Source organism: Oreochromis aureus, linkage group 1 (genome assembly GCF_013358895.1).
Source record: "Oreochromis aureus strain Israel breed Guangdong linkage group 1, ZZ_aureus, whole genome shotgun sequence".
In the NCBI taxonomy this organism is placed as follows: domain Eukaryota; kingdom Metazoa; phylum Chordata; class Actinopteri; order Cichliformes; family Cichlidae; genus Oreochromis; species Oreochromis aureus.
In genome coordinates this window covers 24,954,618-24,972,648 of record NC_052942.1, presented here as the reverse complement: position 1 = coordinate 24,972,648, position 18,031 = coordinate 24,954,618, and the positions used below count along the sequence as shown (strand labels likewise).

Here is an 18,031-nt window from a genome sequence, read left to right as displayed (position 1 = left end):
GAAGACATATCAGTAAACATTCACATACATTCCCACATACATGCCTCAGACCGCGAATGGATTAACACAAGAGTGGCGTGATGGACATTATTTTGCAGTATTCAGATGTGTTATTGCAGTTGGATAAAAGCTGTGTTTGAGTCTATTGGTCCTTACACTGATTGCCCTGTACTGTCTGCCTGAGGGCAACAGTTCAAACAGGGAGTGGCCAGGATGTGAGGTGTCTTTAATGATGTTTTGGGCCTTTTTGAGACAGTGGATGTTGTGTAGAGGCCCTGATAGTAAAAAAAACTACATTTCCGCGAAAATGACGTCACTTCCGGTTTTGGGCAGGTAATGGCAGACATGCGAAAGTCCGCGCTGACGTCTATTCCAACGTAGGAAGTCTTCTGAACAGCTGATCGGACAGCTGTCCTGACCAGGACAATGGTGCCGTCGAACGGAGTATACGCTATATTTTTAAAGAGAAAAAAATTCCTGGATCTCTTACAGAAAATGTCATCTCACAGAAAATGGATCATCAGAAACAGCTCTCTCCATGTGAAACGTTGTGCCAGGTGTGCCCAGAGCACCCAAAACTTGATGAGGCTGTTCTAGTTACCAATAAAGCGAGGATTGTCAGCATGATGGGAGTGATTGAGAGTAAGTTTTAATGAATAAGAGTAAATATCAGTGTGAAATTATTAGTTATAATTGTTCCTATACTAATGTTTTGACATTAATGTGATTTGTCTTTAACAGATGTTTCAACACACCATAGATCGTGTCCTCAGTGCCACATGGTCTACAGATACCAGGAGTGGACAGATGGGCTTCACAACTTTGACAACCACGTTGTTTTGTCTCTTGAACTCTGCCTTTTTTTGAGAGAAAATCTGCAGGTGAGGATCGCAAAAATAAAATATACTCATCTGAAGATTGCTTTAAAAATGTGTTTGTGTCATTATATGTTGGTGCCCAAATTTAAATAACTGTGTAATCACAGTCTTCTTCACCCTATTGTCATATTACAGAACCATGTATCCGCTTCAAGGGTCATTGACTCATTGGAGGGCTTACGAAGGGTGAAGTTTCCTTCTAGGGATACCATTTTTCATGCTTATTGCCATTTTGAGGCTTTGACTGACGCAGAATACATGTACTCCTGCATAAACTGTGGGTTTCACCCCCTGTGGTAGTTATGGACTTACACAGAAAATGGGTGTTCAAGTTAGCAGGTAAGTTTAATGTACATTTGTGTTTATAGTTCATTGTGTACATTATGTACATGTTCTTATGAGTCAATTTATTATAGTGAGTGACCTCAAAGCCCCGGAGGACTTCAATGGTGAACATGACATTGAAGGTTTTTGGAACTCTATTCACCTGGAAATGATAAGCCGTGGGTTTTTTCCAAGTGAGTGATGGCAAAAACTTATGGAAAGTCATTCAGTGTTTTAAAGTAATTGAGATTGTAATTAAAAACATGCCATTTTCTGTAGGCGGCATGAAGAATCCATTTTCAGTACCACCAAGTTACACGAATTGGGCACCATGGACCGGGAGTGAAACTCGAACAAGTGACATTGTGCTTAACACAGAGTTTCAAAAAGTAAGAACAAGCTCTTCACATGAAGCAAAGCTTAGCAGTGTCACAGAAGACCGTCTGTTGGATGAACTCGCCAAACAAAAGGTAACATTGCTTTGAAGTTTTCAGAATATGTGACATAAAGTTCTGGGGTTGTTCCATTTACAGTTTTCCCTAATTACTGCCAGGTTGGAGTGGTGAGAAAATTGTGTAAAGCATGCAACATCGACTCCAAAGGTTCCCGCTTTGATCTCATCACCAGACTGAGGGAGAAGATGAAGAGCAGGCAGACATATGATAAGGTCTTTCAAAGCATTTGGGGTGCCTCTGGTAAGCATCACTTAGTGATTATAAGAAGTAGCATTAAAATATTTAATTACAATCACAGACAACTTTTTAAATCTTTGCTTGCAGGAGGATGGTCTGTAATACTATGTCCACATGGCATTGTATACAGTGTTAAATTTAATCTTCGTGCTGAAAGTCCCCGGGATTTTGCTGACCTTCTCCTGTCCTGGAAGCACATGCCAAACGTCTGTGTTTACAATTTTGCGAGGGGTTTGGTGGCACACACCAATTTGCGGGTTCCTGATAAACTGCCATTTCATCCACATGAAGGCCGACTGGCTGAGCCCACTGAGGAAAATGTCAAGGCTGCACAGGATGGAAGCCTGAAAGTGAATCTTCCATGGCTACATGAAAGGATGGACGGTGTAAATGAAAATCCTCATCCTGTCACTGGATCATCTGACCATTATGTCCTGTATGACAGATTTCATGAGGGAAATACAAAAGATCCCAAGGACAAATTACGCAGAATTGAACTTGTCCCAGAGCTGAAAGGCTGGCTGAACAGTCAAGTTGTTGAACAGTTCTTTGCAAACATGAGGAAAACCAATTACTTTTTAAGTAATATGAGTCCATCCACACATGTGTTTCTGATGAGAAATATAACTCATCATTATAACACTGTCACCAACAAGAAACTTCTGGAGAGGCAGCTAAGACATGGTCGACTTGGAAAGATCAATATCTCATTGTCGGCACTGGGTCAAGCTGTCGTAGGTAAGTACATGCATTGTCTCATGACCACAACGCTACCATTGTTCACATGTTAGATTTGTTCCTATCTGTGTGTGTATATTGTTGTTTTCTTTGTGTCTCTAGCCCCACAGGTGTGCAATAAACCCAGAGAAACCACAGAAATGGTGTTGAACCCAGCACCTTCAATGTCTGGTGACACTGGTAAAATTTCTTATTTTGAATAGTGATTGTCATATGTAGGTGAAATAATAATCTTATATTCATTATCTAGTTGAAGTTGAGGGCTCATAAATGAATTTGTTACATGCTGTTTCAAATGAATTTCCTTCTATAAATAGTGCTTATTTTTCTTGCATTTGTATACATTTAATATGCATTCTATGTAGTGTTTTGTCTGAAACCTGTTAACATCCCTACAGAACCTCAGGTAAGAGTTGACAACAAGAAAGCCAATAGAAGGTCAACAGATGCAACTTTTCCTGACCTGTGTGGACCACCGTGCGAAGCTCTGACAAAGCCTGAGAACATTTTGCCCAGCCGTTCATCATGGTGTTTTGTACCGCACCCTGGCCAACAGCAGCTTGTATGTTAAAGTTTTCAGATGTCGCAAAGTGCAACTTTTAGTGCTTATCTGATTTTGTCATCCACAGTCTATGACACCTCTCTGTTTTTTTTTTTAGCTCAACTATGTTCTGGACATCAGCAGACCCAAAGATGAGCTGATTGTTGAAACGTCTTCTGGATGCCTCACGCGGGCAGATTTTTGGACACTGGGTTTAAACAAACAAATGGAATCGACTGTAAGTATGTTGTTTCTATGAATATGAAATAATAAAGTGTACATTCATCTTTTTTTTGATGATTTTTTTTCTGTTTCAGATTGGAAATGGCTGTTTTGAGCTCATCACTAAAATTGTTCAGTCAAAGGTACTGTATGTTGTATATGATGATTGTCAAGCTTTAATTTAATGAGTTGTTGTTTTAAATGTGCTGTTTTTACATTCTAGGGGATAAGCATTTACATAGAAAATCTGTATGTCACCCGGACTTGGCTTGCACCCTATGGCTGTGATCCATTGCAGTCCTTTCCTGTAAGTGTACCGTCCTAGAAACAAGGAAGTAATCAAAATGATTTTTCTTATAACTTTGGTGAGAGCTCATATACTGAATACTTAAAAAAAAATTCTGTTTCAGACTGATGCTCAGAGGATGGACATCATAGTTCTCCCTCTCTGGACACCTGGTCATTTCCAGTTGTGTGTAAGTCTTGTTTTTTGACACATACAAACTGTTAGAATTTTGCTATGTGTCTGATATGTATTCAAGCTTTTATGACGCAGTTTCAAAAGTCTTTGATTATGATCGCTTGCAATGACATTGTTTTCAGGTTTGAAATCATGGCTAACTGTCTTTTAGGTACTGAAGCCACCTAAAAGAGAAATCCTCTTTCTTGACCCATTATACACAAAGGCAGGATTTGGTGGCCAACAATATGTTTCACTTTTGAGGTCACATTTTTATAAGCATTTTTGGTTTGTTCCAGAGTTTTCAGGAACCTGTTCAGTGTTCCAGGTTAAGTGCATCCCAGATCATGTTCTGCTGATCTTGAGTGTTCACACATACAGTACACTCACATGCTTTTTTTATAAACTATATCAGCATGATGCTTCAACATTTTAATCTATTTCTCATCTTCACATTCTGATCAAGTCAGCGATGCTGTCTTTAGATGAGTTTCAGACATAAATAGAGTCTTCAAATGTTCTAGTTTAACATAAAACACCATTCAATATTAGTTTGTAAAATATGCCAACCTGAAATTAAAGCTGATAATGCTTAATTTTGACCAACTGTGAGCATGTGACTGTACTTTTTCATTTTGTTATGCTGTTTTGTTGAGGTCGTGTTCCTAAGGCCTGTAGTTACAGTTGGTGCTATTAGCAATAAACATTTCACACCCATCATGATGATGTCTGTTAACTTGTGAATGTAACTGTCTTGAAAAAAAGGAATCTTGCAGTGAAGATCATTCCCGGGCAGTGGTCAGAAAAAAAGAGCTTTGACTTGAAGGTATGTGCTAGTTTAAGTGTATGGTGAATAATATGAATTACGCTAGTCTTCTTTTAAGGGATTTTTAAGAGATTATCTCAGGGGGAGATGAGACAGCGTACAGAGCTGAAGTTCAGAGGCTGTCAGATTGGTGTGTAGATAACAACCTGGACCTCAATACCACCAAGACAAAAGAACTGGTAGTTGACTTCAGAAGGAGGAAGTCCGAGCTGCAGCCTGTCAGCATCAACGGGGAGTGCGTGGAAAGGGTCTCCAGTTTCAAGTTTCTGGGTGTGCACATAGACACAGACCTCCAATGGAGCTCTAACACCTCTGCGGTCTTAAAGAAGGCCCAACAGCGTCTCCACTTTCTGAGAATCCTCAGAAAAATGGACCTGAAGAAGGAGCTGCTGACCGTCTTCTACCGCTGCTCCATTGAAAGTGTGCTGACATATTGCATCGGTGTATGGTTCTCCAGCTGCACCACAGCACACAGAAAGGCACTCCAGAGGGTCATCAATATGGCCCAAAAAATCATTGGACATCCTCTTCCCTCCCTGAAGGACCTGTACAGCACTCGCTGTCTCAAGAGGGCACGCAGCATCCTACGAGACTGTACACACCCAGGACACCGGGTGTTTAAGCTGCTGCCGTCTGGCAGGAGGTTCAGGCTGCTGAGGTCCCGAACAAACAGACTCAAGGACAGCTTTTACAACAGGGCAATAGCCCTAATCAATGCAAATAGCTGACCTGATTGGCTACCTGCCTGGACTTTTTTTAGGGGGAGGTAACAATGTTTAAAACAATAACAATAGTAATATTTATATTTATAACAAGGTGCAATAATAATTAATGTGCAATAATAACAGTGTGCAATACACATAACACTTATTCTTCTTTTTTATTTCTAAGTTAATATACTGTGTTGTGTTGTTTGTGTTATGTTGTGATGTGTCATATCGTGTCGTGTTGTGTTATATGTAGTACCGACGTGGACAGTTTTTCCAATTTCATTGTACTACTGTACTATGTATGACTGTGCAATGACAATAAAGAATTATCTTATCTTATCTTTTATTAACGAGCCTTTATTTTGAATGTAATACAGGGTTTTCCAAGCCAAGACTATGGAGTTGACTGTGGGATCTTCATGCTGATGGTAATTTTTCTCTTCTCTTCTTGAGATTCATACAGAAGCTACTTTAAGCTTCTAAAAAAATGACATTTTTATTTTTTCTTCCAAATAGTCTGCTCTATACGTGGCACTGGATGCACCATTCGACTATACTATAGTAAGTATCCTATTTACTTTGACAGCAATGGAGTCTTGAATCTTTTGAAAGTTGTTAAATATGTTTCATATTAATATTTTACAGTCAGACATGCCCTACTTGTGTAAATGGTGGTGCTTGGTGTTGATGGAGAACTTTGATCTAAGGAGGTATTTATATTTTGACTTCTGTTCTATGTTGTGTCAAAGTTTACACACCTTAACAATATCAAAATTTTCTGTTAAGCTCTGGCAAGCTATTTGCACACTGGAGAGAGGAAGCCAAAGCTGTGCTTGAAGGACAACACGTGCCCATTTTCAGACTGAAAAAGCGCAAGTTCCAGGAAGTCAGTCAGGTCAGTATTCACTTTAAACAGTAGTGTAATTACATGGTTAGTGACATTTAAATAACTGTTAAAAAACTGTTCTGCAACAGAGAAATAGCTAAGTTTTTATCCCCATTTGCCTGTCACAGGAGCCAGCAGTTGTTGAAGATCTGCGTCCTGCTGTGCAGTGGGTTGTCCAAAATAAGGCACTTTTCCGTGGACACGTAACAATGCCAAAATATCTGTCCTTAAATCAAGGGGACCAGCAGAGGGTCTTAAGAGACATGTCAGAGGAAGAAGACACTGGAGCAAGGGACTTGTTCCTCTTTGTTTTTCAGTTTGCAGAGGACATGGAGCTCTTTTTGAAAGCATGTGCTGATGAGCAGGGACTAAAGGTCAGTGCTATGTTTGACATGTAATGGACAAATGAGGGCACTGGCTGTGTTTGTTTGTTTGTTTGTTTGTTTAATATGTCGTTGTTGTTTTTTGTTTTGTTTTTGCATAGTACAAAATTCCAATTAAACTTATTTCAAAATGTTGTTCACTTGATTCCATGTCCATACTTATAATAAATGATTACAGTGTAACAGCATTAAATGTAAATGTAACAGCATTTTTTTATACTTGTAATATCAAAATAAAAAGCTTATTGTTGATATTAACAGTAAAGAATTGTAATCAATAATATTTTTATACATTTTAAACATTAACACTCTGGCCTCTATCCTGGCCATTTGTGGCCACTTCACTTCTTCTTTTTTTGGACTACTACACTGCAGTGGACCAAAAGAATGACACAGGTTTGATCTTAAGGATCTAATAGTTGTGTGTGTTGTGCATGACATTGCCACACAAATATGTATTTGCAAGATAGAGTAGAATAAATCATGACACATCAAATATTACATAGGCTGCAGTGAATTTCTGTTGATACAGACTATTGAGCTTTGAGTTTCCCAGACAAACTTATCTTTAAAGCACATGCTAAAAACACTTTTACTCTAGTACATTTCACAACAAGACACCATAGCCAAAATATTAACTTAAAAAAAAAAAATTCAAAGCTGCAGCACATACAGCAACAAACACTGTTAGTAAATGTATCCTGGAGTTTATGCAGGTGCAGAAAGTGCTGCTGCTGTAAGTAAGCCTAACAGCTTCCAGATCACTTATATTTCTGGAAAGATGGTAAGAAGGGCATCACTGCTCATTTCTACAATCTCCCAGATCTTGGAATACAATAACTTTGTCCCATGAAAACCACTTCACAGTAGTAGGAGTCCACTAAAACCTACAAATGAAGAGTGATCCTGGAAGAAATGGGGCACACACTAGTGACCTCAACAATTGCAAGACAGCCTTGTCCCCGATGCTCATATGGAAAAAAAAATACGAAGATTTATGAAACCATTAGGAGTTTATCACTGTTTTATCTGAAATGTTACTGGTTATATATAACCTAACTGGCATTTAAAGTGTAAAAAAAAGAAAAAAAAGAATGTACACTCTAAGAAATAAAACGTTGGATTTAATTGACAAAGTTAAGGCAATCTTTTCCACAAAACCTGGTTAATTAAACATAAATCAATATGGTTGTTATCTGTAATTTCAATGGTGATGTATATCAGAAGTGAAATTGTTCTATAAAAGCAACAGCTTTCCTTTCATTGTTACTATTTAACAAAATTAATTAGAATTTAAACACTTTGTTCATTTTATTAACTGTATTGCTTTAGGTTCAATTGACAATATTAATTTGAATTTAATGGCACCATTTAGATTGTGTTTTGGACCTAATTAATTTGATTAATAATGATTTAATGAATAGTTTCATCTATATGCTAAATGTTTAGGTATCAACAAAACAAGTCTACAAAGGTTCCTGAGTTGTCATCTATACATTGTAATTAGGTGTTTCAGAAGTCTTCAGCAAAGGTCTAACACTTAACTACAGAGTACAGGTGACAACTCAAGAACCTTTTTACACTTGCTCACACGTTAACATTTGTAACATTCAAGATCCTTGCACTTCAATAGAGAACTCTTACACCAAAGCTTACATGAAGTGTAAATGCAAAAAAAGGGTGCTGCATCAACAACTTTATTTATGGTAAGCCTTAACAAGGCAAAACTTCTACAGGGAACAACACCGCATAAGGCAATATTAAATGGTTAAAGTGCATGACCAAAATTTAAACATTGGAAACAACTTTCGAGTTTCAACAAAGTGACATTGTAGTGTGCCGTAAGATGTCAAATTCAATACAACAACTTGTGATTCTAGTCAGATCTGCAGATTTACCACAGCAACTCAAACCGAAGAAAATGTTGTGAAACAAGAAAATATATCCATCTGGGTAATTTTGTCCCCAGTTCAAAAAACTCAGTTTCTGAATTATGGTTTTCTTTTCCACAATCAAAAGAAAAATGGCATTCAGTAAATCTCTTAAATATTAAAAGCTATGACAAAATATTTACAAACAAGGATCAACATATATATATTTATAAACTTTTAAACAGTAAAACTTTTAGTCAGCAAGAAAACAGAGCACTTATTTTGGGGGACATTTCGATCTGGAAGAGTCATTGTGTCTCCTTTTGGCAGAGTTTGTTCTTCAGCACGTGTATTTTGTTAGACAGTTTGTTGTCTTCCAGTCCCATGAGCACCTTCTGGAAGAACTCAAATGTGTAGCAAAGTGGCTTTGGGTGACTCAGATTGAGGCAGTTGATTAGCCCAAACAAAAGTGCACACCTGCTCGCCACATCATGAAGATCCTGCAAGATCTATTTTAAATCCGTTGTATTTTGGTCATCCCATCATCTGTCTAGTCACTCCATTTTAGTTAAATGGTCCACACTACCATAATTACACAGATCCCTGAATGAGACTGAGGAGAACAGACCAAAGAAAAGTGTGGATTTAAGACTATCACCAAATAAAGACCAAGAAGAAGAGAAATGAAACATGGACTGGGCAGAAGGAGCATGCAGCGGTGCACACCGTTAAGCCCGGTTCACACGGCAGGAGTTTCAAACGGCTGAGAGAGTGCCAGACCGCACACGTACCGAATGACAAAAACAAAACTAAAAAACTGACACTTGTGGGTGACCCTACCATGTGTGGTGTACAGCCGCACAATGCTAATGAAACACCCTATGAGCACATTTTTCTCGCGAACATTCCCAGGGCAAACAGCAAATCTCAAACCCTCTTGAGATAAAATGTGACTTTGGAGTAAATAACCAAGTTGGCCAAGGAGGGGGCATTTTCAATAGTTGTGTGAGTTGTAACGGAAAGGACAACAAAAACAATAAAATGGCTGTAAGATGAAGGGTTGGAATCCAGCAGCAGCTGGATGCTACCTGCTACACAACAGGTGGTGAGTACTTTGCCCTCTACACTGACTGAAGAGTTAATTTACACCTCACTCAGATGGACCTGTGCCAAAGTAATAATATTATTATTAATAATAATATTAATATTGTGCTGACCAGGGTTATTTTCTTTAGTTTAGCATAAAACAATTTAAGTGAATGGAAACAAAATCCTAGTAGTTCCCATGCACTTTATTGTTGTAAGCTAATTTAAAGATTAGTAAGCTAATTTTTCAACTTACAAAACTCTGGGAATTATGACAGTCAAAATTTTACTTACCATGTACTCTTTGATTATATTTTGAGGGTTCTCATTCAGGTATAATCACAGCTTGAAGGATGCATTCACACTTCACTTCACTTCACTTTGGGAACTCTAAACAAAACAACACATGCAGGGCAATTACTGTTTTGATCTTTGTAGAGACCCACACAAACTTAAAAAGTCAATTTTTATTGTTGTTTAACCAATTCATAATTGTTTCTAAGTAATTTTAAACATGCTTTTTTCCCCATAAGGATGAATTTATAATCCTCATTTCACAACTTGCAGGTAGAAGCAATGTCACAGTAATGTAACGTAGCCTTCTAGTTGACAATCTAGATGTATGGTTTTTAACTGGATGCACAGCAGACACCTGCTTTCACAAATGTCTGCTTTTCCAAAATATACTAAAGGGCAAAGCAGATTTTATTCCAATATTTAAAGTGACAGTGTGTAGTTTTCTGCCATTAGGGGGCAACACGTTGCAAGCAAGCACTATTTTGTGTTAGAGAATGAGAAGCTTACAAACTCATTCCCATAAAGATTATATGTCAACTAGCTTTCCAACAATATCTTCACGTTGAAGTAACTGCTCCAATAACTTTAGCAGTGGAATATATTGAAAGGTTTTTTTTGTTTTTTCCTCTGGAACATATTCCTCTGGCTCAACAACATTAATCTGCAGACTCCTCAGAAAGATCATTTTTACTTGTAAATTCAGTTCTTTTTTCACTATTTCATTTTTGAAATCTCTTAGCGTGCATGTATGAATGTTTTCTACTCTTGTGTCTGGAAAGTACCATATACATTAGTTTTGAAATAACAATTTTGATAAACACAATCTACTGTCTCAAACCTCTTGAGATGTTTATTAATTTGGAGGAAGCATTCTCTGCTTGTTGATATGTGGCTTTCAGGACAAGAAGGACAAGTCAAAATAACATGTTCCTACAGTGTGAGAGGGCTTAGCAACATGTGCACGACTTAGATGAGTCCTAAGACCACCCCATGTTTTGAAAGTACAAAGACAATGACTGTAAATGCACGGATATGAGCGTCTCAGACCAGGAATTGAGTGTTTAAGTCTCAAGTGTTTTAGAATTTGGTACCTTTTAGATACACTTAAAGAGCAAAGCTTACAACACCACATTTATAACCTAAAAGACCAAATAAGAGAATTCAAAATGTAAAATTGCGTATTAAGGAAAGAGTAAATAATATGAAAGCATTTGGTACCTTCAACATGCACTGTAGGAGCACAGCTCAAATCTCCACAGCTCCAAATTCCACAAGCAGCAACCTGAGAGAAAAAGAAAACCACAAAAAATCGTGTACAGTGAGACACATGCAATGGGGTAGCACAGAGATGGTCTAAACTTAAGAACAATCCTGTTTCTTTTAAAATGTATTAATAATACAAGTTAAATTTCAAATGCTCCAAAATTTCTGTTACTCATTTCATAAATCATGCCTTCTATCTCCAATTGATTGTCTTCTGTTCCTGTGACCACCATTACCGGTATATACCGGAGCAGCCCAGTCTGAACACGACCCCCTTGCCCCCAAAAATAAAATGAAGTATACTAGGTGGTTAGTGCTCTGTTTGTGTCGGTTTTTGTGCTGGTAAAATCATCGTTTGTATTGCTACGGTGTCAAGGATATTACACTTTTATTTAATAGGTCATTCAGAGTTCACCAGCCCCCCCCCCCCAAAGCAACACGAAAATGGCCCAAAATAGGTCAAAATATGCCACAAAATGCTCGGGTGCGAGCGAGCGTTCCCTACGACGTCCAGTTCTGTGAATGAAGCCTTGACACAGGGGAGTTTTTAAGGTTGAAGTCTCCTACTTATGTACTTGAGGTGCTTTACTTAAGTATTAGGATATTTAATCTATTAACATAAAATCTATTAATATATCTATCACATAGGTGGTACTTCTATACCTATGCTATAGTACTCATATAGCATATGAGACAACACAAAGGCATAATAATGTAATGTCCCAATGTAACAATGTAATGGGATACTTTTGAAATTCACAACTTTTACTACTTAATAATACTGAAGAGACCCACAGACTGTCACTAAGTTTTTATTCATTAAACTCTGTAGCATCCATCATGCTAGGATCTACGGTATAAACCGCCTTGAGGCAACTGTGAATGACTGTGATTTAGTGCTATATAAATAAAACTGAATTCAACTGAATTGACAGACTAGGAAAATCTCTTTGAAAATGAAACAGAATATTTAATGATACTTTGCTCCAAAAAAGTTGTATATAAGCACACAGGTGCGACATTCTAGAACAAAGAGTTGCTCAGGTGTATTAAATTCAAAGTGATCACTCTCATGCTCATCTGTATAAGCACCATCATCAGTCAGAGCTTGATGGCTGCTTTATATCCCCTGACTGAAGGCCTGTTGAGGATTTAAACCAGACTGAGCAACGAGTCTGCGGATTTGTAAACCTGGGTTGAAAGTCAGGCTTCATCTCCAGGGGACACAAGACTTCTTATCATCTGTGAAGTCTGAAACAGACTCTGAGAGGATTTTCACATGTGATGCTGGTGTCGATGCTGCCCACATGAAGGTGTCCAAAGCTTGTCAAAGAAGACTTAAAGTTGTAACGGCTGTAAAAATGGCCTGAATTAAGGCTGACAAAGCTTTTGGAAATAAGGGAATTCTATTTTACACTTTTACTAAATTAGCAAATATTTCTAAAAACACCCCTATGTTCGGACAAATGATTAAGAAAATAGATAAATGCATGAATGTTTTATAATTTTGTAGCAATAAATAGTAATACACAAATAATTTGTAACAGGTGCGTAACTTCACTCTCAGATTGATTTATTTCTCGAGTATGTCCATGTGTCTGAGGTTTGATGTAAGGAGAAGCCCCGCCTTTTTATGTAACCAAGCTTTTCACACACACTCAAATATACTTAATATTGTTATACTTAATACTCCAGGCCGGCTGGAGTATAAAGCCTGCATGTGCGAGCATGTGAGCAGCTGCTTAGCATGTGGCCCCTCCCACCAACCGTTTGACCCCAGTTTTACTCATTTCACCAGACTCCAAACACCCTCCTCCCCCCCAATCACCAGCCATCTCCTCCCTGCTCTCAGCTTTGTTTACTCCCGAAACATCCGGACCAACAGCTCGAGCCAGTCTTTACTCTGTAAACATATATTTCACCATCCAACATCATCACTGCAATCACACACACCTCAGCATCATGCAGGGGCTACTGGATAGCAGCTGGATGAGGTTTGGACCAGCAGGCAGAGAGTCATATGACTGGGTGACAGGATCTCCTTCAACATCAGAGCAGTAATCCTTTATATTAAAGTTCCCCCAGATAACAACCACTACTACTACTAATAATAATAATAATACTGAAAGAAAGAAACATTCCTCACCTAGCTTATTTTTGTGTATCCTTGTTTTTAAATTAAATGTTATAATTTTAAGATACGAGTTATTCCAGCACTGATGCTGCAGAGCCAACATCTGTTGGAATAACACCTTAAGATGAATTACTGGCTCCTCTGCTGCTTTGATGATAGCAGATGTTGGTTGTTAAGGAAACAGATTTTTACATTAAGCTCAAAGTTGCAGCTGTTATGTTTAATAAATACTTTTATGCTACAGTTAAATTAAAGTTTTTATTTAAGTCAACTCATTTTTTCAGTTAATCTGATTTAATTTTCACCAGTTATATGTAACATGTAACTCTGTGAAATGCAGGGTTATGGGTCATCCAGGCAGCATTAACTAATTGCTAGAGTGAGTGAGGCAACAGGAATTAGGGACACTATGAGTGGACGTAAGAAGCACACGTTTCTTCACACGTTGTTATCGCAAAGGTGGAGGGCTGGAGAATCACCCTTTGTTTCCGGATCAAATCGTCTCAGGGTTATGAGTGATGAGCACTGCAGATTTGCAGGTGGGACAGCTTGATCTAAAATGAAATCAATGTTATCTCACTGCAGAAACAGCTGCTGGTTATTCTAAAAGGCCCATAGGTGTGAATCTTAGTGCGAAAGTCTGTCTGTCTCTATGTGTTAGCCCTGTGACAGACTGGCTAACTGTCTAGGGTGTACCCCGACTCTTGCCCTGGATAGCCCCCCGGCGACCCTGAAAAGGGTTAGTGGAAGAGAATGGCTGGCTGGCTGGCTGGATGGATTATTATAGCAGTAGTAGTATTCTTCTACGAGACAGACAGGTTTCATAAAATACAAACTGTAATAATTCAACAATTTGTAAATGAAACATTCTGACACATAATTTATGCGCTGTTAGTGAATGAGGGCCGTTTTTTGTTTAAATGGTACATTTTTTCAGTTTAAACATTTGATTTGTTTTTAATGTTTTATTGTGAATAAAATCAAAGTTTGTTTTTTTTTTTGGGATCTAAGGTACATTTCTTACCTGTACATCATTAGCAGTCTGCATTAATTTGCACATCTCTTACATGAATGTTAGGGCTTATAGATGAATATGGAAGTTCTGAAAGTGCTGACAAATATATCATGAATTCTTCTTTGCTGATCTCTAGGACAACAGTGTTTATGGACTGGAATTAGGATTTCCAGAAAGTTTGGAGCTGGTGGTTTACATTATCCTTCCAATTGTCTCCGTCCTCCTGCTGGCTGTCCTGGTTAAAAGGAACAAATGATATGAATTGCATGCTGGTCTTTATTTACTGTCTTTATTAAAGTTGATTCTGTTCATCTGGACGTAGCATTTTCAGTGGGAGAAATGTTTCATTACTCATCCAAGTGGCTTCTTCAGTCTCAGCTGACTGCAGGTTTCCCCAACCTTATAAACCAGGGGTGCCCAATCCCAGTCCTCGAGAGCTACTGTCCTGCAGCTTTTAGATGCATCCCTACTCCAACACAGCTGAATCAAAGGGTTTGATTAGCTCTTCAGCATGCCATCAAGTTTGGCAAAGGCCTGATAACAAGCCATTCATTTGATTCAGGTGTGTTGGAACAAGGATGCATCTAAAAGCTGCAGGACAGTAGCTCTCGAGGACTGGGATTGGGCACCCCTGTTATAAACAGTACATTTGCACAATGACTGAAACTAGGACCACTGAATGAACAATGGGCTGGGAGGTCAGTTTAACCCCAGTTTAACAGTTAGAAATCCAGAAGTTTCAGGTTTTCGAACTGTTTTGGGGTCAGGACAAAACAGTTACAGTTTTTTCTGATTGCTTAAGCACATTTTTTGTAACTATTGGCTATTTTTGCAAAACTCTACACACAAATAAGAAAACCTGTCACCCAATTATCAAAACATTGTAGTTCCCTTGCAAAAGCGAACACAGCTAGATTAACTCTTCACACCTTCGTAAAAATGGTGTTTTCATATCAAACAGTACACACAAGCCATCATCTACTAAGCACACAATGCGCCAACTGCACACTGATGGTATGAATACAAAACACATCTGGCTTTTGCTTTCTCTGTGTACAGATGTCAATTTGAGGTCACACTTTTGTCATAGTGTCATGTAAACATACAAGGATCCAAACTTCAAGTATTGGTGTTTATTCACACTCATCAAAACCAAGACAAAGTCAGAACACAAAATAGAATTTCCCCAAAAAAGGGGAAAAAAAGACAATCAGCCTACATCATGTCGCTTTTCTGGGTCCGCCACAAAATTTCGTCCACATCGCATGCGATATCCTCCAGTCCAAGGCACCAGGAAAATATCTCCTTGAATGACGTATCCAGGCCTGACATGATGCCTGGTCAATATCTCCACATGCCTCCTCCATTGCCTGTAAAAGGGCTACCTGTTGATGAGGATGACGGTCGTACACTTTCCAGCGCCAGGCAGAGAAGAACTCCTCGATGGGATTTAAGAATGGAGAGTATGGAGGAGGTTGAGTGCCATGAAGGATGGGTGGTCTGTAAACCAGTTGCGGACCAAAGCAGCCCTATGGAAACTAACATTGTCTCATATGATGACATATCGGGTCTGCTCTGGTCTCTGAACAGTGAGCATGTCATGCAAGGTGTCCAGGAATGCAATAATGTGTACAGTGTTGTATGGGCCTATGGTTGCATGATGGTGAACAACACCATTTTGGCTTATAGCTGCACACATGGTTATGTTACCACCACGTTGTCCTGGGACATTGATGATGGCACGGTGTCCAATAATGTTCCTGCCACGTCTCCTGGTTTTACTGAGGTTAAACCGCCTCATCCACAAAAAGTAGCTCATGTCCCATTGCATCTGCTTCTAGTTCCATCATTGTCTGGACAAGACAAAACAAATGCAACACATCAGGCCCATGCACAGCACTACAGTATGCACTTCCAAATTCAGAACCAATGACACTAGCTTACCTGCACATAGTCATATCGCAGTTGCTTTACACGCTCTGTGTTTCTCTCGAAAGGAACTCTGTAAATTTGCTTCATTCTTATTCTGTGGCGCGCATAGTACACGACTTAGTGCAGAAATGCTTGCACTGTGTATATTTTGAAAGATGGTGTCATTATCAATTATGCGCTGCTGTATTTCACAGCAGTCTTATTGCATTATTGGCAATCACCATGTTCACTATATGGGTCTCTTGCTCTGGAGTGAACATTCTGCCTCTGCCCCCAACATCTGGACGCCTAGCAATTCTGTAAAGTAACAATTTCAGTATTTTTGCATGTATGGTACTGTTGTGTTTCTCATTAAAGTATGGCAGTGCTACAAAGTACTTACCGATTCTCATTTCGAAATGTCCTAATGATGCCTGCCACAGTGTAGCGGCTCAGTTTAGGCTGAACCCGTTGGCCAGCTTCCCTCAGGGTCATCCCATGGTTGATGACATGGTCTACTATTGTAGCTCTGATGTCATCAGTTATTCTGTTTCTTACTCTTCTTACCCTTCCTCTTTCCCCTCCTCGTCCTCTTCTTGCTCCTCCACGTCCTCTTCCTCCAACTGCTTCACCTCCACGTCCTCTTCCTCCAACTTCTTCACCTCCACGTCCTCTTCCTCCAACTTCTTCACCTCCACGTCCTCTCCCTCGGCCTCCTCTGATTCTCACTCTTGCTGCTCTTTCCATTGTACTCCACATAGACAGCTTACCTGTGGCCTGTTTATAGTGCTTAGGCTGATTGCAAAGTGGACTAATTATCTAAAACAGTTTTCCCATGTGAAAGTGTGCCAGACAGTTGGCAAAATAGTGTTAATGATAGCCATACATGTGTATAATTTTGCTAGGAGTGTGTTGGAAATTTGGTAATTGACTGTAAGCAGTGAGTTGTGTTTAAAGTTCTGCAAAAAGAGTGTTGTGCAGTGAATTGTGCCTACAGTTTTGCAAAGTGTGTGTTACAAAATGGCAAACTGAGTGCAAAGCAGTGTTTGTGCTTTTAGTTTTGCAAACTCAGTGAGTGGTTTTGCTATAAGTATTAATAGTTTTAGAAATTGTGCTATAAGAATCACAGTTTGATTCTTATAGCAGGACTGTTTTCAGCCGTGCAACCTGGACAAATGCAGGTGAAATTACAAGACTTGGTTAACAAACCACGAAGGCACACAAATCAACTCTTCGAATCAGATTTTATTCAAATAATTTATTCACAGCAATGCATTAAAGTGAATGAAAATATAACCTGTGCATGTTTTTAAATACAAATACAGTGGGCAAAATATGTCAACAGGATTAAATACTCAGACATATGATACACATTTCTTCTTATCTGTTGCTGGTAAACCACACAAGAAAGCAACATTTTCTGCTACACCAAGTCCACCTACGTCCACTCTATATGACAGCTTATCTTGAGTGTTACATATTTAGTTTTTTTTTCACTTTCAAATCACCTCAAATCATTTCTAGTGATTGTCTCGACATTCATACGTTTCAAATGCCTTATGAAGATAAATAACCAAAGCATGACCTTTGCATCCACGGCAGCTCTACAGGTACGTTTACCCACTCTCACTCTGAGGTCTTTAACAGCTGTGTTTACAATCACTCGGTTTCTGAGTGAATCCACTGCACGGACCCTCAGTTTTAACAACATCACATTATGCCTCATGTTATATTTGATAGCTGCAGTTGACAGTGATGCTGAAAATGATGTTAACTGTTCACGTTGACCGACAA

General features: G+C 38.8%; 1 pseudogene; it reads left to right on the top strand.

The window, feature by feature from the left end:
• Window positions 1-307: 307 nt before the first annotated feature.
• On the top strand, window positions 308-6,805 carry LOC120440714 (annotated as a pseudogene).
• The last annotated feature ends 11,226 nt before the right edge of the window (window positions 6,806-18,031 follow it).